The sequence below is a fragment of the Cryptomeria japonica genome, chromosome 2 (assembly GCF_030272615.1).
Source record: "Cryptomeria japonica chromosome 2, Sugi_1.0, whole genome shotgun sequence".
Classification (NCBI taxonomy): domain Eukaryota; kingdom Viridiplantae; phylum Streptophyta; class Pinopsida; order Cupressales; family Cupressaceae; genus Cryptomeria; species Cryptomeria japonica.
This window is the reverse complement of record NC_081406.1, coordinates 421,367,297-421,395,140: the sequence shown is the minus strand read 5'-3', so window position 1 is coordinate 421,395,140 and position 27,844 is coordinate 421,367,297.

Here is a 27,844-nt window from a genome sequence, read left to right as displayed (position 1 = left end):
GAGTTCACAGTAGTACCATTTGGGTTGACGAATGCGCCTTCAGTTTTCATGAGCCTCATGAATGGGGTTTTTCGCACCTACCTTGATCATTTTGTCCTTGTGTTCTTAGATGACATATTAATTTATTCTAGAACTATGGAAGAACATGAAGGTCACTTACGACAGGTAATGCAGTGCTTGAGGGAAAACCAACTTTATGCTAATTTGGCAAAGTGTGATTTTTTTCAATCAAAGGTAAACTATCTTGGTCATATAGTTTTAGGGGAAGGTGTATCCGTGGATCCTTCAAAAATACAAGCCATTGTTGATTGGCTAGTGCCAACCAACGTTTCTGAAGTTTGAAGTTTTATGGGTTTGGCCGGATACTACCGATGATTTGTTCAAGGCTTTTCCCGGATAGGTCACCCGATCACTTCTCTACAGCGAAAAGGGAAGAAGTTTGTTTGGTCAGAACAATGTGAGTCAGCTTTTCGTACCTTGAAGGAACTCCTTGTCAGTGCTCCGATTTTGGTAGTTCCTAATCCATCTAGAGATTTTACAGTATGCACAGATGCCTCTTTGGAAGGTATAGGTGCAGTGCTTATGCAAGATGGACGAGTGGTTGCTTATGAGTCTCGCAAACTCAAGAACCATCAGTTGAACTACCCAGTTCACGTTTTGGAGTTGGCAGCTATAGTTCATGCCTTGGTTAGATGGCGTCATTTTTTGTTAGGGCATCGTTTTGAACTGCATAGTGATCACCGTAGTCTACAGTATATTTTTACACAACCAAATTTGAATGCTCGACAATGGAGATGGATGGAATTTCTCTGCGAATATGATTTTGATGTTCGATACATTAAGGGGAAAGAGAATGTGGTGGCGGATGCTTTGAGTCGTAGGCGGCATGAAGTTTCGGTATTGTCCCTTGGAGTTGACTTGAGAGAGAGGATTCTCAGAGTTCTCCCTCAGGATACTTGGTATCAAGATGTTAGAACCATGATACAGTCTGGAAGGCTTTTAGAGGGAAGATATTCTAGATATAATCTTGAGACAGATGGACTTCTTCGTCACCATGGGCAGATCTATGTACCTTCTTTAGAGGATCTTCGTGTCTTGATCATGACTGAGGCCCATCGTGCACCTTATTCGGCACATCCAAGTGTCAAGAAGATGCATGCAGATCTCAGACAAATTTATCATTAGGAAGGTATGAAACGTGACATTGCTGATTTCGTGTCAAAGTGTTTAGAATGTCAGCGAGTGAAGGCAGAGCATCAGCACCCGACAGGGCTTCTTCAACCTAATTTGATACCGGATTGGAAATGGGATATCATTTCCATGGATTTCATTATTGGGTTGCCTGTCTCTTCACATCGGCATGATGCCATTATGGTCATAGTTGATAGGTTGACTAAGATTGCTCATTTTGTTCCTATTTGAGCTTCCTATACAGCAGCAGTGGTGGCACGAGTCTTCTTGGAAGAAGTAGTGAGACTGCATGGGGTTCCGAGGTGGATCATCTCTGATAGAGATCCTGTCTTTACCTCAGCTTTGTGGACCTCACTTCAGCATGCTTTGGGAACTCAATTGAACTTTAGTTCAGCCTATCACCCAGAGATGGATGGTCAAACAGAGAGAGTGAATCAGGTTTTGGAGGACATGCTTCGCATGTATGTTATGGACCAGCAGTCACGTTGGAAGGATTATATCTACCTTGTAGAGTTTGCATATAACAATGGATATCATAGCTCCATAGGTATGTCCCCCTTTCACGCATTATATGGTCGTCCTTGCCGTACTCCTTTGAGTTGGGATCGGTTAGAGGATAGGGTGCTTTTAGGTCTGGATATTCTTCGAGAGATGGAGCAACAAGTGGGGCGAATTCGAGAGCATTTGGTAGCTGCACAGGATAGGCAGAAGAAGTATGCAGATGCTCATAGGATAGATCGTCAATTTCCTATTGGCGACCGGGAGTTTTTGAGAGTGCATCCACGGAAGAGTCCGATCCGTTATGGGAAGGGTTCTAAGTTGGCCCCTCGGTTTGTAGGCCCTTTCGAGGTTCTTGAGAGGATAGGTCCTGTTGCTTACCGCCTTGCCTTGCCACCGAGTCTATCCCGCATCCACGATGTCTTTCATGTTTCAGTTCTTCGACCTTATCACCCTGATGTGACACATGTTCTTGATTGGAACTCTTTGCAGGTTGAGGACGGGCAGCTTTCCATGGAACCCGTGCGCATTCTTCAGCATCGGGATTTGATCCTCAGGGGTCGCACCATTGACCAGGTAAGGGTCCTATGGGACCCAAATGATGAGACCTCGGCAACTTGGGAGGATGCAGTGAAGATGAGAGAGTTATATTCATATTTGTTTTAGGCTTCCAGGAGTAAGCCTAGTCTTGGGGGGGAGAATGTAGTGCCCTTACTCATTTGAACTGATACTTTGTTCTTATTATTCTCAGTGCATACATTATCATTGGTTATTTAGAATTGTATAACATTGTTTCATGTTTTATCTAATTATGAGACATATGTTTTATTTGCAGTATTTATGTATTTATGTTTTATGGCATTATATGGTTCATTACTATGTACTGATGCTTTACTTCATCTATGCACTGTGTGTTGTGTATCTGCGAGTGTATGGGATGCATGGGGACGATTCTCCTTCACTCACCTCGGTGAGATAGGGAACGTCGCGAATCTCCTTCATCGGTGTGTATGTTAAAATTTCTATATATGTATATATGCATGTGTGGTCGGTGATGCAGAATGTTGCAGGTACAAGTACCGGGTAGGTACAGGGTATCATCTCCACCTAGCTACATAGGTCTAAGCGTGCCTTATATTTTTCGATGGAAGTGAAGGAGATAGTAGTTGACCCTATTTTTAGTCAGTAACACTCGGGTGAGTGCCTTCAGTTAGTCATTCTGTCAATTGGTTTGGTCTTCAAATTTTATTGTTTGATCTTTATAAAAGTCGCATGATGCTTCCTCAGTTTGCGTGTCCAGTGTTCCCAATTTTTGTATGTCATTGGTAATTGTTACGTTTATTACGTCTATAAGAGTAAAGAGTAGTTTTGATAATTGGAGGAAAAAGAATCAAGTGATCTAGTGACTTAATATTGTTTATAAAGGACGAGTTAATATCTTAGTATGAGTCGATATGAATCTTATCAACTTGTTAGCTCGATGGTTGCAATTCGATCGTTTGAATAAATATAAGGACATAATATACTCGGAAGGCAACAGTCACTGATAAGTAGTTATTTGAGTTGAGATAAGGTGATCGTATTATCAGAAGTTTATATCGCCATCGGTTTACTATGATTTTGGATTATGCATGTATATAATTAGAATTATAGATATATCATGTTTTATAGACTTTTCGAACATATATACATAATTCAATTATTTGAATATATATATATAAGAAAACGCCACTCATTATAAATATTAGAAAACCAAAATACACATTTACAAATATGATTGCTAAGGAAGGATTAATATTTAAATAATTATATTAACAAAAGTCATTAATTAATTATTAAAATATAACAAAGGAATGATATTAAAACGTAATAACAAAAGTATATTAAAAGAAAACAAATAAAAATTAGTTTCGACCTTATAAACGGTGGCGGAGGTTAAGTTTTGTTGTTTGGTCTATGGTGGTCAATGGTAATATCGACCACCCCCCTTAATATTGGGAGGGGTCGGTATTACCACCGACTACCCTCCTCCTTCGCACACCACATCTCCCTCTTCCACCATAACTCAGCACACAGCAAGCGAGGTGAGGGTTCCTGCGGGTACACTTCAGTCAACAAGTAATGGAGGACACCTCTCGCAGTCTAAAACGATAAACTATCACCTCTCCACGTCCAGTTTCTCCACGAGCTCCAGTTCGTTGGCAACTAACAGCTGATTGGCCGGTTTGAAAGGAGAATGAACTAGTGCGTAAGGTGGAAACTAAGTCATAATCCTTAATGGACTCTAGACCTGGCACATTGAATGCTCAAGTCGCTGTTTGCAAATGCATCAATGAATGAAGTAATGAATTAACCTCTCCACCCAGTCGATAGTTGTCATAATCGTTATCAAGGAGCGCTAAAGACTGAAGCTAACTAGAGATGGACTCCCTACGTGGAGGAAGTAGAAGAGTTAGTAGAAAAAGAGTCTCAGTCGATAGCTATCACTAAGCCAGATTTAGGGGAGCGATGGATGTTTTCTTTTAGTATAAAAAGGGGTGTGGGTAGAGAGGAAAAGGAAGGCTTTTGGTGACATCCAAGGAAGGATGAAGGATCGTAGAGAGGAGAGTAGAGTTAGAGAGGATAGTGTATGTTTTTATAGTATGAATTGAGAGATGTTTTAGAAAGGATAGTGGTCGATAGAATCAAGAGAGAGTAGTTTGCCTGTTTCTTTGATAGAGCTGGAAGCATTGGTGAAAAGGATCGCAAGCAAGGTATATTTATCAGCAAGCGGGCGTCAAGGTCTTGCATATTGATCAACGCTTCAAGTAGGTCAGAAATTTCTTAGTTTATAATCATTATTATTTACAATCTTAGTTATATATCATGCTTATGAAATAGTTATGGTTATGTTTTAGTTATTCGTTAGGGTTTGTTAAATAAAATCATATAGTAGAAGTTGTGATTACATTAGGACTAAAGAAGTGGAATAGTTTTAAGTTCAAATTTCTTAATGGAAGAAAGGTATGATTACATTCAACACCTAGATATTAAGATTTATTTGACATAGCTCTAGGAGAGTTCTGGGAAGTAATAGTTTACTATTGATACATTACAGAGATGGTACGAGCTAAACAGACAGCTCGCAAATCGGTAGCGGGTTATGCTCACTACCTAAAAGTCAAGAAAGATTCTTTGACTCCTGTCAAGCCCGTTGTGGATGACAACCCTGCTAAAGAGAACCCAGCTCCAGAAGGGAGCAAAGAAATAGAAAAAATTCCTATTTAGAGCCCAACCAAAGAAGCTACCACTGAAAAAGGAAAAGAACCCAAGTTGGAGTGCTCTCCTGAAAAGTCAATAGTTATAAGTTCTGACTCGTCGGAGGGGTATACCCCCTTGAGTGATAATGAGTCTGTGGGGTACTTTCCCCGAAGTGAAAGCAAATCTGAAGGATATACTCCTTTAGATCATGTAGAGTCTGACGAGTGTACTTCTCCGTATTTTCCGGAAGAATGATGTAACACTCTTGTGTTAAAAAGATAAATAAATAAAAATAAAGGCATTTTTCTATAAAGAAATGTATTACGTTTTATTGTAAGATTTCCCTGATGAAATGAATATTTCTATTTTAATCTTCATTTATTTGTATAAATGGAAATTATTAAGGTAGCATACCTATAGTTGTTAACAAGAGTAATAGAACTCTTAAACTTGTCATTAAGTGTAAAATTATGTGTTTTACTGACCATATTGTTCTCTGTGTCTTGACAACATGTTTACGTTTTGCAAGTTAATTTTGTGATAGGTATTGGTACATAGGATTATCTTGTTTTATATGGTGGTCGCAACTAAGTACATTATGTCATGTTGTCAATTTGTCTTGTGTTGTGTCTTGGCCAGTATATTTAGATGTATAACCTTAAGGGAGTGAGCCACTATGAGTTGTTCGTGATGGCCAAACCTTTGGTTAGTAATTTTGTATCTTTCATTTGAGGTAGGTCAAGTTTGGGAATGGCTATCTGTGTCGCCATAGAGTTCTGTAGATAGAACTAACCCATAGTGTCCTAAGAGAGAGAGTGGCTTTCGAGCGGGAACCGTGCCGAAGAGGTGACAGGATAACCCGTTGGAAGTTGGTTAAGAAAGTGAAAACCTAATAAATGACTAGGGAAGGGTAGAATAAAAGTTAAATGAAATAATGTGCCTCGCACATAGGTGAGTGCTAGTATAGGGCTCATAATGTAGCGAGAAGGCCTGGAATGGCAAACTTACCACCTTGTCTTCATGAGAGGATTGGTAAGGTCCGCATGAGTCTTAGTTGGAATCGGAGGTTGAGGAGAGGTCACCAGGATAACCCAGGATGGGGGCCGGGACCTATGGAGGCTGTACCATGGTATCCACCGTAAGACATGCGATGACACTTTCTCCTTAGAGTCACTAGTGTTTTGTGAGTTGGGTCACATAAATGTAAGTGGAGTCTTGTAGTCCTTTTGTTCTTGTATCATTTTGCTTGCTTGAGGGTTATCTACTATCTCCAGCACGGTGGGGTGGTTCCTTTTCGGAATCACATGGTCGGGTGGTAGTGTCACTTCCCATCGGATGTTCTGGTACGTATCTTCGGGCGAGGAAGGACTTCACTGATGATCTTGGATCATGATTCATGTACCGACTCTTCTTCCTATCCATCTTTCAGTTAAATACTAGAGGTTTTGAAAAGAAACTATATGTAACTATCATTTGGTATCATTTTAGCTCATGATGTAATTTCTTTTTGAAAACATGTATTTTTGAATATTGAAAGCAAAGAAATATTGTAATATATGCTACTTCAATTACTGATTTCTGATGTATATAATATATGATTGCTTGAAGAAATTTAGATTCTTTCATTGCGGAAATTTTATCTTAAATATTTAATTTATGAAGTAATATTCGTTGGCAACCCTTAGGAAATTCAGGTGTAAAACTTCCGCTATGTTATTAGATGTACTAAGGTTTAATTCATGCATTTTAAAAAAAAAAATAAATTTATTTCACCCTTAGTTGCATAGATTATGATGTTTTCCTTTAGGGTTCCTGGCGGGGCATTACACCTTCTCACTCTTTAACCTTCGCCTAACCTTCATTTTTGACAAGTGCTTTTCACCATTTCGCAGGGTTTAACCAATGTGCATCTTTCCTTCGTGAATCCACGCACAGTTTCGATCTCCTTGGAACATGCTCGATCTTTAACTTGCCCTTTCTTTGCAAAACTCGCTTGCCTCAAGATCCGTGCATGTGTGGGGTCCACCTGGTCGCCACTTGTCAGCCTTCTTAGTCGCTTCAAGAAGCGTGCCCATGCATGTGGGGTCCACTTAGGTGCCCAACCGACACCATTTGTCAAAAGCCTCTTGAGGCTTTGACACTATGTATGGGTGGAGTTTTACTTATAAATACCACAAATGACGCGCACCCAACCAATGTGGGATAATGCATTTTAGCCTGAGAATGCAATTTTTTCTGAGTGGCTGTTAATTGAGGAACTGGCAATACACTTAGCAACTGCATTTGCTTAGAAGCTTCATAATGGCCTCCAAACTCCACCTTCCATTGCATTTTGTTGATTTTAAATGCCATTTACCATAGCATGGGAGGGCTGGGCTTTATACCATTGCTTGTATTAGCTTGATTTGAAAACTTTTAAACCTTTACCCTTGCCCATACCACGCACAACAGGAAGGGAGGTCTTTGACAATGCCTGGAAATATGCAATTGCTTGAAGAAATTTTCAAAGGCTCCTAACATCTACGCAAGAGACTAAACTGTTGTTTTCTTTTGCTGGTTGAAGTTGATTGCCTTCTTCTACACTAGTCACGTGCTATAGGTAGGGAGGATGTTTGGCATTTGCACTTAGTTTTACACCTCCCCACTCTCCATATTACTTGTTGCATTAACTTCAAAGTTTAGAATGGCATTTGCAGCCTCAAATAGGCCCATGCATAGGAAGCTAAAATATTTTTGCATTCTCCTCCACGCCATCTTCACACCCATGCTTCACATTTTAAACCTCATGAATTGCATTATGCTTGAGAGTTTTAGAATGACATTCAGCCATGCCACTTTTTGATTACTGCTTTCCATGTGGGGGGATGCTAGGTTCATACTTACCCAATCCATTTGTAGAAGTATGCACATCCTTTACCAAAGCCACGCAGGAGGAGGGAGGCTCTGTCAAATTGCATTTGCTAAGACTTTAAAATAGTCTTCCAAAACTACATACCATGTTGAAGACTATGATGTTGCCAATGCATTTGGTCAGAGTTTTATATTGCTTTACATGCCACGTGAGAGGGGAGAGCACGTGAGGGGAAACTGGACTGTTGCCTTTGCCATTGGTTTTCAATGCTGCCTCTCCTAATTCCACGCAACAGGGAACACTTTGGAGGCACAATGCAATTCTTCTAGAGTTTAATTGGCCTCTAAACTGCTACACCATTGAGGGAAAATCAAACAAAAGTTATAAAATTTGTCATTACACCTGACCAATGGGATTCACTGAAAAACTTCAATGGGTCTTACCCATTCCATACCACTTTTCTCTGTCAAGTTGTTTTCTATGGAATATTATGGATCAAGGTAACCAAATGTATCCATTGACATGAGTTACTTCACAAGACGGCTCCTCCCTTGAAAACCCAAAATTTGCTACTTTTGCTTCCATTTTTCACTTAATAATGTATTGGTAAATTTGACATCTCTCTGAATTATTTGAGGTTTGCAAATAGTATGCAAGATACACATCCATCAATCCATAAATGAAAAGTACACTGAATCCGCCTCTCACCATCCTACTGGCGAATTACAGTCGAGTTGACATTGATATACATTACCATGAATTCAAAACCATCGGGCATGAGCCAGGTCGGGCCCAAAAGTGGGTCTAACTAAAAAGAAATTTCATTTTCATGCAATTGACCTTCGAAATACCTCAGGAACCTTAAAAATACATCTGGAATCGATCAGCATCATTTTCGGATCATCAAATTGAGTTTTGCAACTTTCAGGCACTTGCGCCACATTTACGCATTTAATCGCGAAGACATAATTTTCGAACCAGTCAAAACACCTTTCTAGACCTCACCATCTGACAAGCGTGTACTCTAATATACAAGCATGAAGTATACCCAACGGTTTTTCAAGATGAATCCCGAGCGAAGAGATATTAATGGTAAAAAATGACCAACTGGCTTTGTCGACACTACGAACCTGATGAAGTCAATGCGTCGGCAACTCATGATGTCTTTCTTAAAAATATCAAACGATCTCCGCATACCCTCAAATCATAGGCATAGGTACCTTGAAGTACATATCAAAACTTAGAATTCTTAGTTTTACTAATAGGCTGAATGGTTGCAAATGGTGCGCTCATGAAAATGGCTACTTTAACTGATGCGGCAATGAAAGTATGGAACACTAAAACAAATGGCTCAAGAAACCCTTTTGAAAACCGATTAAATGGATTGGCAGGAGCTTGAAACTAGAAACATAGCTTGCCATTTATACCAACAATGGCCTAGAAAAAACATTCTGACATGACATTCATCGAGGCAACTTTTACACTTATGCAAAAAAGGGCTCCAACTAGTAGGTGAAACAGGGACTTGTCAAACCATACAAACTGCAAACAGTTTGAGATTGGCAAACTGAGTAAATGGATTCATAAGGACTTGAAATTTTGCATGCTAATTCACATTTATGCATAGAATTTAATCCTTTTTGATATTATTCATGAAAATAAACAGGGAAAACGATATAAACACTCAAAGTAGGCTACTTGGTAAAATATGTATTTACACCTAAAATGCACTTTGAGCTCACCCCTTGAAATGGGTACCTGATCAACTGATCCAAACTAAATCTTGGAAGTTTCACAACATTGCATAGGCCAAATGAAAGGTGTAGGACACTCTTCCCAAGCCTTACCCTTTGAAAATCAACTGGCTCCATTTTACCCTCTCTCTAACTAGGCCATTCAAATTGACTCATTTTATGATCATTTGGAAATCTAGAGAATTTTTTAAATGGGCCTGTAAAAATCACTCAAATTTAATGATTCCCAACAATGTCGGATAAGTATCTCCAATGTCTATAACATCTTTCAGAACCTCTTCCTGGGGTATATGCAACATCTTCATGAATCATTGCCTACCCCTAAGGCATCTGCCTTAGTTACTAGATGAGCTACCTACCAGTGCAAGAGTAACCTCATCTGTTGGATAAGTAACCAGTGCATTCCCATCTACAGATTGATCTTCAGTCTTCATGGCCCATCACTTGGTATGATCTTGCCGAATTTCATTAACCTTTTCTTTCCCTTTCTCATTTGATTATCCATTACCAATCGATGGATTTCTACTTCTACAAAATTTAGCAATATGCCCAACCTCATTACATGCATAACATGTAACATTTTTATTTTGAATTGCTTTGCAAAAACTGGTATATTTGCTTGACCTACACTGATTAGCCACATGTCCAAATTTTCCATATGCATAACACTTTACATTCATTTTGAAATCTTCTGTCTTATGACCATACTTATTGCATTTAGAAGAGTAGAATCAAGGTTCTGATTTGCTCTATTTCTACATTGCCTAGCCATGTGACCAAATTTATTACAAACAAAACATCTACCTATTATACCTGGCATACCAATGTCCCCATTAGTCTCCTTGTGTCGAAATTTGGGCCCCCTTTGTTTTGTTTCGTCTTTCTTTCTTTCTGCCTTTTGAGCTCGGAACTCCGCAGTCCCAAAGTCCAGAGATCTCTTTGTTCTTTTTGTTTTAACCTCGGAACTCCAGGATCTCGGAGCCCTGAGGTTTTTTTTGCATCTTCTGCCTCGGAACTCTAGAGTCTCAGAGTCCTGAGGTGGAGCCTCCTTTTTCTTGCTTCGAAACCTCGGACCCCCTGGAGTTCTAGGGTGGGGTGTTATTTTTCTTTTGTCGAGCTCGGAACCTCAGGACCCCAGAGTCCCAAGGTCATGTTTAAGGCTTTCGTACGGATGGGCTTGGGGGAGCTATAAATAGAGATGATGGACTTATAAAGTTCATTTTGTGCATTCAGAGCTCCTCCTCCCTAGCTCCAAGTCGTGAACTTCCGGACCTCCCAGCTTTCCTTGGCGTTTTTGGGAATCTCGATTCACCAGGTTGGTGAATTTTCTTGCCCTTGTTGTTGGTTTTTAGTTTAGTTTTTCTCCTCATTTTGTTGTTGGTTTTTTATTGTTTTTCTTTGCGTGCCTTTGTTTTCGCGTGCCCTAGTTTTTTTAACCTGAAATCCCAGAACCCCAAAGTTCTAGGTAGTTGGTTTTTATGCCCCTGGAACCCCTAAGTTCTAGGTGGCTATTGTGCCCAGAACCTTGGAGTTCCGGGTGGCTCTTTGACCTAACCCCAGAACCCCGGAGTTCTGGGTGTCTCCCACTTAGGCATAAGCACGAAACCCCTGACCCTCGGAGTTCTGGGATTCCTTTTGCACCCAACCTAAGCCCAGAACCCCGGATTTCGGGGCCTTCTTCACTTATGCCTATGTTGGGACCCCGGGACCCTGAAGTCCCGAGGTAAATCGACTTTTATGCTTGTTATCAGAAACTAAGGATTTGCATTCTGATTGCAGGTTCGAGTGGCTAGATGGACTCATCCTCCACCAAAAGAGGCAAAGGAATTGATAGACTCCCATCCACCATGAAATACCATTACCAAGGACAGTTCTATGTTTGAAAGCCAAAGGATCAAATCAGATGGGTCACGAATATTGAAATCGGACATATAGAAATTGAAGATATCAAGGCTCAATTGGACAAACCTAGTTTGGAGGCCCTCCACTGGAGAATCAAGAGGTCCGGCCTAGTTGAAGCTACTATCTTCCCACAGTCATTACAGGCACCAGATTTTATAATGACCATTGCCCCAATTTATAACTCGGAAACTAGAAAGTGCACAAATAAACAAGGAAAAAAAGTCATAGACTGGTCTCCAGATATGCTTGGGTTCGTCTTTGGAATCCCAACCAAAGAGGAGGTATTTCTATTAACCAAAGAAGAGGCCTTAAAGGCATGGAATGACAAAATATTATCTTGTAAGAGGCACATGAATACAAACTGGTTAGAAGAAGAAATAAAGACAGGACTCAAGGCAACAGAGATCCTAAGGGCGGACTTCAAAGAGCCTCAAAGAGACTTAATCATTATGCTTAGTAGGGCCTTTGGCAAGCCGAATTGCAAGCATTTTCATCCCTGGATGTTCCAATTCATGAGCACAATTTTAATAGGAAAATAATACTTTGATTGGCTGCAGATCCTCTCTAACAATATCTGTAAGCAAATGAAAGAAGTTCAACATACTCAAAAGTTCCTTTTCACGTCATATGTCATCTGGGTAGCCACTAGAGCTGGAAAGTTTCCAGGGGTACAAGTAGAAGGTCAATTGGGAGGGGAGGAAGGAAAAAAGAAGATATGGGAGTATTATGCTCAGCTCACTCTAGCCAATGCAAAGACTCATTTTAAAAGAGTTAATGATGCCTTCATCTTCCCAATAATAATCAAATTGACAGGAGATGCAGGATATCAGATTAGCCCAAAGGCCATGGCTATCATCCGAGAGTGGGCATGTTGGTTTATCTAAAACCCATGCTCTACTTACATCAAGGTTAGCTAATTCATAGGAAACCCAGTGATGCTGTCCCGATACTACAATGATAGGATAATTTTGCTAGAGTATGTGAGGCATCTTGTGGGCCTCTAGTCACTTTTGTCATCAAAATACAAAGCAAGTATCGATTTCTCAATATCTATTGGATACTTTGCATGTTCCAAAATACTAGTGAAATTAGCAGAACAAGAGCTTCAAGATTTGAACTTGAAAGAGTATGATCATGCTAGGGAGCACTATGATCCCTATGGAAACTTAAACAAGCTATGCCTAAGGCATATGAGGGGAACAAGCCCAGCTTGGAGGACTTTTGGGCCAACCTTCAAGATAGTTTCAAGGTTAGGGATAAGAACTATAACAGGTTATCTGTGCCATAGGTAAGAGATTTCAGAATCAAGACTAACCTCCCTAAAGACCTTAGGGATGATGGCGACTTACTTGATCCATCTTATAGGGAATCAGGGAGAGATAAAAGGCCCCTCTACCCAATAAAATGGTCTACAAGTGAAGACACCAATACGGAAAAGATCTCCCAAGTAGTCATCAACAGGACCAAGCAATGGTTATGTCAGAGGGTAAGAGCTAGCGTCTCAAAGGAAAAATCAAAGGAATCCACTTTAGGGGTACCTCAATCAAGGGGCCATAATGAGTATGCTCGGAAGACAAGGTCAGCCTCGAGGAAAAATACATCCACTAATCCAGGTGAAGAAGAAAAACCTCAACAAATTACTGAGGACTTACTGAAGAAACTCCAAGAAAAGATGAGGGAGTTTGAATTATTAAAGAAGGCTACAGAGCTGGGAGTGATCGATGGATTGGGAGTGGTACCACTTGACAAAGTTCTCCCACCGAGGATAGCTATACAAAACACTGAAGGAGAGGGTACCCAAGAACAAGAAGAAAATATAGAAATTACTAAGGAGATACCCACTCAGCCACCTTCAACAGATGCCATAAATGCTCCAAGAACTAGTGCCCCTACACCACTACTAGTCAATATATCCGTAGGGCAGCTCAGAGTGCATGGCTTCAGGTCTACCACTAAAGGAATAAAAGTTAGAAACATCGAGTCTAATTCAGATCAAGAGGAAGAGGATCTTGAGCAGCAACAACTGCTAGAAGGTGAATAAGAAGGGGATGAGGCAGGAGACCTCTTGAATGAAAGACTAGTGCTAACCCCTCAAGATCAAGAGGACCTTCTTAAGGATATAGCAGCCAGGCAAGGGGAAATAGATGTAGGTGATGAAGAAATGGCATTAATGAGGAGGTCAGTGGTAAACTAGGAGAGTTACATAAGCAACAAGGTCTCCAAACCAATTTATCTCGTCAAGTTATACCACCTCAAGACCCCGGGCAAATGGAAGCAGAGGTAAGAGGTGGAGCAGAGGAGTAGGTAGAAGTTCATGTTATAACTATGGATATAGTGTCACATCAAGGTGACAAGGATGAAGATATACCACAATGGCTGGAATTTGCCTTTGGCAAGAAAAAGAGAAAAGTAGAGCTCCCTAAGGTCACCCTACAACAAATAATCACCAAGGAGCCACCAAAGGCTAAGAAGCTGAAACTGTTCATCACCTATCAAAAACTAGTTCTAGTGAAGTGATTGCAGATGTGGCAGTTCCATCTCAGGCCAAGGGACAAGCTTCTCCCAAATACCAAATATCACAGATAAATTTTGGCAAACAAACCAAGTGGGGGGATCTAGATACTTTGGAGTTATCCAAGAGCGTCGTCATAGGACATGTAGAGAGGGATCATACTTCCAACGTGGAACTCAACGCACAACTAGGACAATATAAGAAGCTGCTAATTGAAATGAGAAAACCCAGGGACTCGTGTAGAACTGATGACTTGCCTTCTACCTCATCGTTGCCAAAGGAAGAAGTAAAAGAGTTAATGGAGGTGAGGCGGGTGGCCGCTTCAGCCAAGTCAAGGGCCCAAGTAAATATGGCCAAAATAAGATTATTTTTGCAAGATACTATGGGGATGTATAGTAAGGTGATATAGGTAGGTGAAGCTTTGTCTTCTTGTTCCACACAATGGGAATGGAAGTTGAACATTTTCACCAAACAATTCCAAGCTTTGAAGAAGATATTGCGGCTAGGGGAAGAGACGATGATAAAGGAGGACCTCTTAGGGGGTGATAGCTATAAAAACTTACAGTCTTATGTATACATGTTGGAGCTGAAGATTCAAATGTTTCAGCAATATATCAAGGATATGATCAAGATTCGGGACCCTCTCCTTAGAGAAATTTTGTCACATGAGAATTCGGTAAAGAGTATGCTAGGGCCTTTTGGCCTCAGATTAGTTGATACAAGAATAATGAACCAGTAGCAAGTTTTGAATCAGTGGGATGCATATGAGGCACATCACCTAGGACCTGCAGCCTAGTTTGATGTCACCCATATGGATAGGTACACATATGTGATTACTTAGTGTCAGGAGGTGGCACACACAGTAAAGGAGTTAGAGGAGGGGAGAGCGCATGCGGATGAAGTTTTGAAGAAGTATAAATTTAGAGTTAAGCATGTAGCAGATACTCCAATTCAAGTAGTTGCATGTATAGTTGATAATTATAGAGCTTTTATCAAGAAATAAAGGATAAACACACAATTGCTAAAGATGGCAAAGTTTTTTTATAAATCCTTAAATCTTGTATTTTTAATTGCGGCTCCTACTTGAGTTCCAATTTTGAGAGAAATTTTACATGATTACAAAAACGTGGCTCACTTAGTAGGGTTTTCATAGTGCTCATGCAGTCTCTGTTTTGTAGTTGTTAAGTGGAGTGTCAAGGCAGAAACTTGCAAGTTAACTGTGACTCCTAGTTTCAGTTATTAATTTAGGGTAGGGTTATTTCCTAGATAGTAGGGTAAATAACTTCTATAAATTGAGAAGTTGGATTCATTTGTAAGGGTCACAAATTGATGATTTGTAGCCTACTTAGAGATTTTAGAATATTTTGCAGATTGTTAAGAAGTTTGAGTTATTTTTGTTATACATTCATTGAGATTAATATGAGAAGCAACTTGTAGATTGCCTGATCTACGTTCATATTCTACCAAATTGTTCTATGTAATCTAGTAACGTCTATTATTTGGAGTTAGCAATGTGGTTTAATCTTTTTGTTTATCACTTTATGAATCATATTGTGCATGTTAGTGGTGTATGAGAATTATTGTGATAGGCCATATTGTTGATGATTTTATTTCCATAGATTTGCAAAATTGATGATTTTGTATGTTTTCTGGAGGTCCGTTGTTGAATGCTAAGTTGGATAATATTTTATAATTGCTTGGATTGCAGTGAAATAACTGAGTAGTTCATTAAGTTGTTATTATATTGGTCTTTATTGTTATTCCCTTGTTTCCCTTTACGCTTCGCATATTATTTCCCAGAGAATCTTAAACCATAAAAATACAAAAAAAGAAAGGAAGTGCATTTATCCATAATAAGCGATATCTAGTCTTATCAACAGGCCCCTTGATAGGTACAACCATATCAACCATTGGGCTGCCCATGACCTTCGAGACCCAACTATCGATACCTTGGAGTAGTGAGTTTTCCCAAACTTGTTGCTTTTTAGGAGAGGTGTTGAGTGTTCACATTAGCCACTTGATTGTTGGTGGGTGTGTCAAAATAGTCGTCAATAGAAACTGACGCTAGAAGGAGGGCCAAGACTAATCCCCTCATTGGTGAACCATGTATGGTACTCCCAAGAGATGGATTGATGCCCTTTACCCAACCTAACCTCAACAATGAGCAAGACGACATTCTTACCTAACTATACAACTTTGCTTGGGACAGTACAAAAAATTACAACAATTGGTTACAAGCATGACAAGTCTTGGACAATGAGAGACAAAAGGCTATATGTATAGAAGAAGAGGCACAAAGACAACTTAATCCTCAGGTGAATCCACAAGAAAATCCATAACCACCTCCTCAACTAGAAAATTAAGGTACTAAGCTGGATCATATATCATCCTTCTCTCTTGAGAGATTCCACCGAGTTCTTAGGAGTGGTTCTTCACCATCCGACTTAGTAGAATTAGGACCTTCCACTAGGAGAAAGAAGAACAAAGCTAAGAAACAACCCTCAACAACCTCACTAGTACAGTCATCCATACTCAACATAGGAGATCAACTGATTCCTAGTCCTCAGCCTATCGTTGTGCCTTTTGTGACTCAACGTCCATCGTCATCACCTTCAATGGCCTACTTCAACCAAGACACTACACCACTGGGAACCATACCAGGGGGTATACATGACCTGCCTAGAAACCCAGATAAATTTTGCAGCAAATTTTACTATTTAGGGGGATGAATGGCTGATGAACATATTGAAGCATTCAAAGATGCAGTTGCTTGTAATCATATTGAACACCAAGATGTAGTATGTAGACTCTTCCCATATTCACTTGGGGAGAATGAATACAATTGGTACTTAACATTACCTGCAAACTCCGTCACAAGTTGGGACCTCTTGGAGAAGGCCTTCATTGATCAATTCCGAGTGTACGTAGACCCCAGGACACTATACCACCAGTTTGCTTCTCTCAAGAAATTGCCAAACGAGCCATTAACAACTTTTAATACTAGCTTCCAAAGGGCATTCAAGAGGCTACAAGCCCCTTACCAGGTATCACCTAACATAGCTATTGACTCATATCTAAGAGCTATTGACCCTTGGATGGCTATGTTTATTATGAAGAGTATTCCTCAAGATCAAAGGGACACCTTGGCAAAAGTCTTCACATTAGCAATTAGCATGAATCATGAGTTGAATCAAACCCCAGGAGGGATCAGATATAATTTACCTATAGGGGTGAATCAAGGAAACTACAATCAACTCCCAGGTGTACCCTCATCTCTACCTATGCGTGCCCCAATGATGAACCCCATGCCAATATATGCACCCCAACCTCATGTGAATCAACAATTTTCTGCTCAAGCGTTGACTTGGCAAAAAGGTACCAATATTGCCCCCACTCAAACACAATATGCTGGTCAAGTGCAAGTCACGAATCAACAATTTGACAATATTAATTTAGCGAACCAACTGTTAGGTCCCAGAGACAACTGAGAGGGGGCGGTGAATCAGTTGTCAAATAAATTCAAACCAAAAACAACTTAACCAACCTTAATGCTTAATACTGGTAAACCAAACTTTATACAGGTAGATACTTTATCAGTTAATTGTAGTACCAGTAAATATTAATTCATAAGATAGAAAGACAATAACATCCACAACATATAACACCAATATTTGTACGTGGAAACCCTGTAAGGGGAAAAATCATGGTGGGAAACCTTACCTACAATCAGATGATACTACTAGAGATAGTATGTGTATACAAATGGGGTCTGCACATGTAGAAAGGTCAAGCGCCTAGAGCTCACTGCTCAAACACAAATAGGAGTCACACTGACTATAATTGGATGGTTAAATCCAATAAAGATGTACTGATCAAAATAGCATCTTCATATGTTGGATTCAGTACCGATGTAGTTTTGATTGCCTTCACATAAACCTTGCTTCACCTTCAATTCATGTCTATGTGTATAGCTCTACTTATTCTTGCATATACCTTCTTGCAATTCCTTTTCCCAATCGCATATCGATCTTACAAATAAGATCTTACATATATAGCATAACCTAAGACCAATTTTAGTAGGTCAACTCTAAAAGATATTACAATAAAATAATTACAAGTAAATCAATAATCGATGCAGTATTCGATTCAACATGTCATCTTAATGCATTTACAATAACAACAAAATCATCTCCAAAGCATGTCGTGCTGATTTGGAATAGATAAGCCTGTCGGTACTTATTCTGGACCTATTTGCTGGTAACATCAAATATGCAAATACGAATAATCCAATGAACAAATCTCCAAGACAAAGTGTCCAATCAATGTCTTCGACATAACTAGATGTTTTCCATGTCATTCCAAGTGCCGGTGAACAATATATCCTACCGGTGTACTAGATACCAGTGACTGTGCATAAAGTCACTTGCTTGCTGGTGAACATTGCCAATCGTTCAAAGTGCCAGAGTTGATAAGTGTTAATAGGTGTTGACATCAATGAAAAAACTATATCAACATAGCCAAAATACCAACAATCTCCCCCTTTGGCATTGATGGCAACACAAAATGGAAAAACCATCAAAGTGCCAAAACAGAAATGCCAAATACCAAAAACCAACAATCTCCCAAAAGAGATCATAACGAGAACTCAAAATTTAGATACAAAGAGTGATCAATCTCTCCCAAAGTAACAATCTCTCCCCCTAAGAGTAACATGTGTTTTCCTTGTGTTTTTCCATACCAATATCTCCCCCTTTGACATCAAATGCCAAAGCCAATACAAAAGCCAAGTTCAAATACAAAATACCAACCAATTGAGTATACCAACTACTCCCCCTGAGAAGTAGCTCTCCTCATCAAAGTTGGAGTAAATGATTTCTTTGTTAATTCTATCAATTGATGACAAACATCAACTGTCTAGGTCTCTACCAGTGGGGGTATGACCCCAAGCTGATCTCTGAGATATTAAAAAGTCTCCTTATGCAAGGGCTTAGTGAAAACATCTACAATCTGCTCTTTAGTACTCACATAAACCAGTTTTACTTCTTTTGCTTCAACCTTCTCTTTCAGAAAATTCAATTTGATAGAAACATGTTTAGTTTTAGAGTGTAATACCAGATTCTTAGATATATCAATTGTTGCAGTGTTATCACAATAGATAGTTATAGGTTCCTTGCATTTTACCTTTATGTCCTTCAACATTTTCTTAAGCCATAATACCTATGTACAGTTAGTTGTTGTTGCAATATATTCTAATTTTTCTGTTGATAAAGATGTGCAACTTTGTTTCTTACTCAACCAAGAAATTAATCTGCTTCCCAGAAAAAATGCTCCGCCAGTGGTGCTTTTTCTGTCATGCACATAATTCATTATTTTCTCTAGGATTACTTTGAAATCTTGAAACAATACATACTGAATTCATAATATCAGGTCTTGTTTATGTCAAATACAATAGGCCTCCTATCATAGATTTGTACCTAGTCGGATTAACAGGTGTAGATTCATCCCTTAGTGATAATTTTTCATTTGTAGTCATAGGTGTGCTTACCAGTTTAGAGTTCTCCATCCCAAATTTCTTTAGTAACTCCTTCAAGTACTTGGATTGACTCAAGAATATACCTTTATCAGTCTGTGAAATCTGCAATCCTAAAAAGAGTTTTATCTCTCCAATCATAGACATTTCAAATTCTTGCTATGTTTCAATAGAAGAGTCTTTACATAATCCATCTTCTCCTCCAAAGATTATATCATCAACAAAAAATTCTATAACCAAGATGTCATCATTAGTCACTTTATAGTATAAGTCGTTGTCAGCATTACCTTTAGAGAATCCAATCTTCAAAAGATATTTATCCAATCTAGCATACCAAGCTCTTGGAGCTTTCTTCAGTGCATACAAAGCTTTCCTTAACTTGCAAACCATATCTTTGTTATCTGTCAAAGAAAATCCATCAAGTTACTCAATATAAACTTCTTCTTCAAGATCTCCATTCAAAAATTCACATTTAATATCCATTTGATATACTTTGTAGTTCTTGTGTGCTGCAAAAGACAAGAATAATATGTCTGCCTCAATTCTAGCTACCAGTGCAAAGGTTTCATTATAATCAATTCCTTCTTTCTGAGAATATCCCTTACACACTAATCTTGCTTTATTTCTGATTACCTTACCATCTTCATTAAGTTTTTTTTTTTCTGAATACCCATTTTGTTCCAATCACATTTTTGTCTTTAGGTCGGGGAACTAATGTCCATGTGTTATTCTTTTCAATTTGTTTTAGTTCCTCTTCCATAGCTTTAATCCAATGCTTATCTTCACATGCCTCATTAATTGATGATGGTTCAATTTGAGAAATAAGACATACCTCTTCATTTTCTAGTCTTCCTCTTGTCATAAGTCCTTGATACTTGCTCCCAATTATCTCTTTTTTAGAGTGGTTCAATCTTACATACCAGGGTGTCTTCGTTTGTTGTTGTTCCTCAGTTACAGTGGAATTTTCAGATGATACTGGTGTAACCGGATCTTCATTCTATACCGGTGGGTTCAATGTAGGTTCATTTGTCAGTAGCTCTATTGTCGGTTCAGAGTCTATATACCTTGAAGTTCCTCTAAACTGTTCATCAATCTTCACATTTGTACTCTCAACAATTTTCTGCAATCTCTTGTTAAAACATCTATATGCTTTTCTCTTAGATGAATAACCAAAAAATATTCCTTCATCACTTCTAGGATCAAATTTTCCAATATACTCATCTCTTCTAATATAGCATTTACTTCCAAATATTCTAAAATATTTAAGAGTAGGAGTAATACCAAACCATAGTTCATGAGGGGTCTTACCGGTTTCTCCTTTGATGTGAACTTTGTTGATTGTATAGACCGATGTTCTTACTACCTCTCTCCAATATACATGTGGTAGATTTGCTTCAGATAACATACTTCTAGCTACATCCAAGATAGTTCTATTTTTTCTTTCTACAACTCCATTCTGTTGTGGTGTCCGGGGTGTTGATAATTGTCTTCTGATTCCATTCACTTCACAGAATGCATTAAATTCCTTAGATGTGAATTCACCTCCTTGATCTAATCTTAGTCATTTGATTTTCTTATCGATTTCATTTTCTACCATTTCTTTGAATAGTTTGAACTTCCCAAGTGCTTCTGATTTTTCTCTGAGAAAAGTAACCCAACACATTCTAGAATAGTCATCAATGATTAGCATGAAATATCTATCAACTTGTAAGCTTTTAGTTCTAGCTGGACCACATAAATCAGTGTGAATTAAGTCAAAAGCATTATTGGATTTTTTTGGAATACTTTTAAAAGATACTCTAACTTTTTTTCCAAATTGACATTCCTTACATACCGGATTGTGAGGTTTAACAATCTTAGGTAAATCTCTAATTGCCTTAGTAGTACTGATTTTTACCATGCAATCAAAATTTACATGACAGAGTCTCTTATGCCATAGCCAACATTCATCAATATGTGCAATCAAGCATGTCTTTTCATTGTTATTCAAATGAAAGATATTACCTCTAGTTTGATTACCGATTGCAATTTCCAAACCAATTCTGTTCATAATTTTGCATTTTCCATTCTTGAATTGTAACTGAAATCTTTTTTCAACTAATTGACCAACACTCAAAAGATTATGATTTAAACCTTCTACATAGTAAACATTGTCATTATTATGGTTACCATCAAGAGATATTGTACCTTTTCCTTTCATCAATCTCCATATCTTACCAGACCTCCATTATACTCCTGAAAGTTTAAGAATTTACCTTTATCACCAGTCATATGATGTGAACAACCTGAATCAATGATCCATTCATCCTTAACTTCAAATTTAGCTATTAGGGCCTGCTCTATCGGTTGAATAGTAGGTGTCAGTTGATCTTCTATTATAGCAACAAAAACCCATCCATTTTCTGTCAGATCCTCATCAGAATCATCAGTGACTCCTTCATCAACAAGATAATAAGATTTATCTTTATTCTTCTTAAATCTGTATCTCTGATATTTAGGGTTAGACTTGTATCTTCTTCTATCTTCTTCTCTTAGTCTAGCATGTCTATCAGGGCATCTTGAAGCCATATGACCAATCTTATTACAATTAAAACATTTAAAGGGTGCTTTACCTTCATACTTACTTCCAACTAGACCTTTAGGCATTTTCCTTGCAAATAGTGCTTCAAGTTATTCAAGTTCTTCATTTTCTCTCCCGATTTCCTCAAGTTCTCTTGCATAAAAGGATTTCCAATCAGACTTGTCAAATGATGGTGCAAATGATGTTGATACCTTAAAAGCTAAATCTATCTTTATAGTAGCAACAGGACCAAATTCCTCAATTTCAAAAGCTGAAAGTTTTCCAATCAATGTATCCCTAGTTACTGATGTATTAGGCATTGTTCTCAACTCATTTATAGCAGTAACTTTCATTTTATATGTCGGTGGCAATCCTCTTAAAACTTTTGAAACAATTTCATCTTCACTTAAGGTTCCTCCACAACAAGTTTTGCAATTTTGACTATGGAATCTCCTTCATTCAATTTTTCCAAATGATCCCAAATAGCTTTAGCAGTAGACCTATCTGATAATCCCATGATTTGTTGATCTGATAATGTGCTCAAAAGTGCTTCCCTTGCTTTGCAATCATTTTCTTCATCTTTTCCTAAGGTAGGTGGATTAGGCTAACTTTGAGTAGGAGCAGTATAGCCATTCTTTGTAACATTCCAGATGTCCTTTCCAATGCAATTTAGATGTGTCTCCATTCTAATCTTCCATATGCTATAGTTGGTTCCATCAAGATTAGGGCTGTCCTTCCTAAAATAGTTAGTAGATATTGGATCTCCTCAAGCTGTTAAACTTTTGCAAAAAGAGGACTAGGCTCTGATACCAATTATTAGGTCCCGGAGACAACTGAGAGGGGGGGGGGTGAATCAATTGTCAAATAAATTCAAACCAAAAACAACTTAAACAACCTTAATTCTTAATACCGGTAAACCAAACTTTATACCATTAGACAGTTTATCAGTTAATTGCAGTACCAGTAAAGATTAATGCATGAAACATAAAGACAATAACATCCACAACATATATAACCAATATTTGTACGTGGAAACCCTATAAGGGGAAAAACCATGGTGGGAAACCTTACCCACAATCAAATGATACTACTATAGATAGTATGTGTATACAAATGGGGTCTGCACTTGCAGAAAGGCCAAGCACCTACAACTCACTTCTCAAACACAAATAGGAGTCACACTGACTACAATTGGATGGTTAAATCCAATAAAGATGTACTGCTCAAATTTAGTACCTTCATATGCTAGATTCAGTACCGGTGTAGTTCTAATTGCCTTCACAAAAACCTTGCTTCACCTTCAATTGATGTCTGTGTGTATAGCTCTTCTTATTCTTGCATATACCTTCTTCCAATTCCTTTTCCCAATTGCATATCGATCTTACAAATAAGATCTTACATATATACCATAACCTAAGACCCATTTTAGTAGGTCGGCTCTAAATGATATTACAATAAAATAATTACAAGTAAATCAATAAATGATTCAATATCTGATTCAAAATTTTGGCTTAATGCATTTATAATAACAACAAAATCATCTCCAAAGTGTGCTGATCTAGAATAGATAAGCCCGACGATGCTTATTCTGGACCTATTTGCCAGTAACAACAAATATGCAAATACGAATAATCCAATGAACAAATCTCCAAGACAAAGTGTTCAAACGATGTCTTTGACATAACCAGATGTTTTCCATGTCATTCCGAGTGCCGGTGAACAATATATCTTGCGGATGTACCAAATACCGGTGATTGTGCATAAAGTCACTTGCTTGCCGGTGAATATTGCCAATCTTCAAAGTGCCAGAGTTGATAAGTGTTAATACATGTTGACATCAATGACAAAACCATATCAACATAACCAAAATACCAACACCAACCTCCAACTACGGCACCTAAGAATCAAGGATCCCATATATCCACTGAAGTAGAAGCCTTAAAGAAAATGATCTCACAGGTTACTTTAGACTTGAGCCAGCTAAAGATGAATCCTCCAAGAGGGTATAATCAATCCCAACCATATAATAATCAGTGGAGCTACAATAACTAGAACCAAATCAAAGGTACAACAACAAACCTTATAATAGGCAATGGAATACGGGTCTGACTAACAGTGGGGTGAATCATGATCACCCGAATGCACAAGATAACCCAAACCACACACAAAGTGTTAACCTTGTCGATATGAATTTGCTAACAAATTGGTCCAGGTTGCATGACATAGCTTCACATTCTGAGGTTAATTGTGCTCAGTTCAAGAAAATCATAAGAATTGCTCAAGCTGACTCTCATCCTAAAGATTGTTCTATTGATGAACCTGATAAGGTTAATACTGCCATGCTGGTTGATACTTTCTTGTATAGAGAATTTTAGGCTGAAGATGAAGGTGAACCATGTGTCTATGATTCTCAGGCCTTTGAGACCAGGAACAATTACAATCTTAGGAGTCAATTCAAAGCTCCATTAATAGAGACACCTCCCTTGATGGGTGGGTTTGTACCTCCTAACGCTAATGCAAGCAACAATCCTCATCCTCCTCAGGATTTCCAAGGAATACACCCTAGACAAGCTCAATGGAAAGATTATGTTCTGAAAGGATCATTTGACATTACTAAGGAGATGGAAAGGACCGCCACCACTATCTCCTTAATGGAATTATATAGATATTGCCCTGAACAAAAGAGGGCTCTCCTTAGAAAGTTGGAATTCATAGAATCACAGAGAAATGAGGTTAAGATGGCAAAATTTAATGAAGTCAATGCCAACATTAGTAGTGATGCAATAGAAAATCCACCATTTATACTGAGTTTGAAGATATGTGGGAAGAATTTACATAACTGTCTGGTAGATTCAGAAGCTTCAGGAAACGTAATGCCCTACTCTATATGTCAGCAGCTCGGACTTCAACCAGTACGTGCAAATAGTAAGGTGGTGCAACTAGACAAAATAGAGGTTAACGTCATTGGAGAATTGAAAGATGTATACATCCAGTTAGGTGTTGATCCTCGAATATCTCATTATATTGACATTCAAGTGGAGGATATTCCAAAAGAATATGGGATGCTCCTTAGTAGGGATTGGTCCAAGACATTAGGAGGATATTTCTCAACTTGTTTTAAGTACTTATGGATTCCATGGAAGGGGGTAAGCAACTAGATCCGAATTGATAGTGAGCCTAAATTGAAGAAATTAGTCACAGATTATGGTGCTCTCAATGAAGTGGTATTTGCCGAGTCCTGGAGTTTACAGGGTCAATGAGATTCTTACTTTCTCTGCACCAGCTCCTCTTCAATTATTTCAAGCAGACAAGACCACATATAGAAGGCAGGTCAAAGAGTTCACTATAGCAGTACAACAAGGAATATGTTTATTGGGAAACACTATGAAGATACGAGATTTGCTGCTTCTGAAATGGTGTCAGATACATCACGAGGAGCACTCAGAAATTTCATGTATCTTATGTCAGAATGAGATTACTAAGTTGATGAGTCCAGTTCCATACGAAGCAGATGATCATACCATCGATATCGAAGAAGTTCAAGGTCTAATTTGTAAAAATTAGAGCCCCAAACAATGGATCTTATAAGACTACCTTACCTATTGAATGCAGCCAAGAGATTCTTGCAGTTGCGATTGTTAAAAGTGAGGAGGAAGATATTCCTTTTGAGTAAGAGAAAGAAGAAACACAATCCAAACTTCAACCTCACTTGGAACAGGTTGTTCCTAACACTACTGAAGTGTTTATGCAACTAGAAATTCAACAACCTCAATTGTCACAAGGCCTCGAGTTTGAGAAGAAGCAATCCCCTCTTGAAGCTAACTTGATCATTGACCCAAAGGTGAAAAATGTAAAGAGACCAAAAGATGAAATATGGTTTTAAAAGTTTGATGGGTCAAGATCCAAGCAAGGAAGTGTAGCAAGCGTAGAGTTAACCAACCCAAAAGGGAAAACCCTATTAGCTTCTTACCAACTCCAATTCCCTTGTACTAATAACATGACGGAGTACGAGGCCTTAGTTAGAGGATTACTTTTTGCTCATAAGAAGGGGGAAAAGTGTTTCAAGGTGCAAGGAGATTTTGAGTTAGTGGTTAAACAAGTGCAAAGCCAATATGTGTGCCACAATAAAAGGTTAGCAGTGTATCAGAATAGAGTGTGGGATCTGATTGAGGATTTTGATGCTTTCAATATTCAACTGGTATCTAGGAAAGTCAATGGAATACCTGATGCATTGGCCGTAGTTGTTGGTACATTAGAACCAGTAAGCAAATCCCCTTTAAATATGTTCTCTGTGGAATTAATCTCTATACCTGTTGTACCTGATAATATCAAACACTTCCAAGTCTTTTGGGATGATGCCCACATTATATCCTTTATTGCCAATTTAGAGGCTTTTGAAGATCAAATTATTGATGAGGAAGACAAATTGGATGATCTTAATATCGAAGGTAATGTTGATATTTTGGATTTACCAACTAATGTTATTCCTAAAGGGATGGTCACCTTAGAGAGACTTTTTGATTCAGACCCTAGAGTAAAAGAGAGACTAATGATGGATTGAGATGGTGGAAAGTAAAAGCCCCATAATATTGGTCTAGAAGGACAAGAGAGGATTTTCTATATTGGGAAGATTTGCACTTAAAATGAAAGAGAAAAACTAATACAGATCTCAAAATAGTTCATTGATGTAATAGCATGGGGGTATGAAGATTTAAAGACATTTGATACAACAATTATCACCCATGTGATTCCTTTAAAACCTAACATAAAGCCATTCCGACAAAAACAACGTCCGGTCAATGCACTAATAGAACCCTTGATGTTCAAGGAAGTACAAAAGTTACTTTCTACTAAGATTATCTTTTTGGTACAACATTCTACTTGGGTTGCTAATTTGGTACCAATGCGGAAAAAGAATGGAGAGATATGGCTTTGCATGGATTTTCGCAATCACAACAAAGCCTCCGAGAAAAATAATTACTCGCTCCCTTCCTTGGATGAAGTATTACAAATAGTAAATGGTTTGCAAATGATGTCATTTTTAGATGGTTATTCAGGATATAACCAGGTATTGGTGAAATATGAGGATTGTATGAAGACAACGTTTATGACAAAGTGGGGAACATATGCATACAAAAGAATGTCATTCGGGTTGATTAATGTTGGGGCAACCTTCCAACAAGCGATGAATACAACTTTCAAGGAACTGATTGGACAATGCATTATTATCTATATGGACGATTTGACAATATTTTCCAAGGTCAGAGAAGACCACCTAGACCACCTCCAAAAGGTATTGGAGAGATGTCGGAGATATGGGATTTCCCTTAACCCTAAGAAATGTGTGTTTGGAGTGGCTGAAGGAAAGCTACTTGGCCACGTAATCTCTGAGAGGGGGATATCTATAGACCCAGATCGGGTAGAAGAATTATTGAAGTTACAAATGCCTGGCAGTAAAAAGAAGATGCGATCTTTCTTTGGGAAGATCAATTTTGTTAGAAAGTTTATTACTGGGTTTGCAAAAATAGTCATGTCATTGAATGAAATGATGAAGAAGGATTCTAAGGTTGAATTGACAACTGAAGCAAAAGAGGCTTTTTCCTAGATCAAGAAATCCATCGCTGAAGCTCCTATGCTAACTAGCCCTGATTACGTGTTGTTGTTTTACATATATTCTTTTGCTTCACTACACTCAGGAGCGGCAGTTTTGACGCAGAGGCAAGTAGGGGATGAGAAGCCTATTGCATTTATAAGCTCTCCTTTCAAAAGTGTTGAGGTTAGATATTTTTCTCTTGAAAAATAGGCC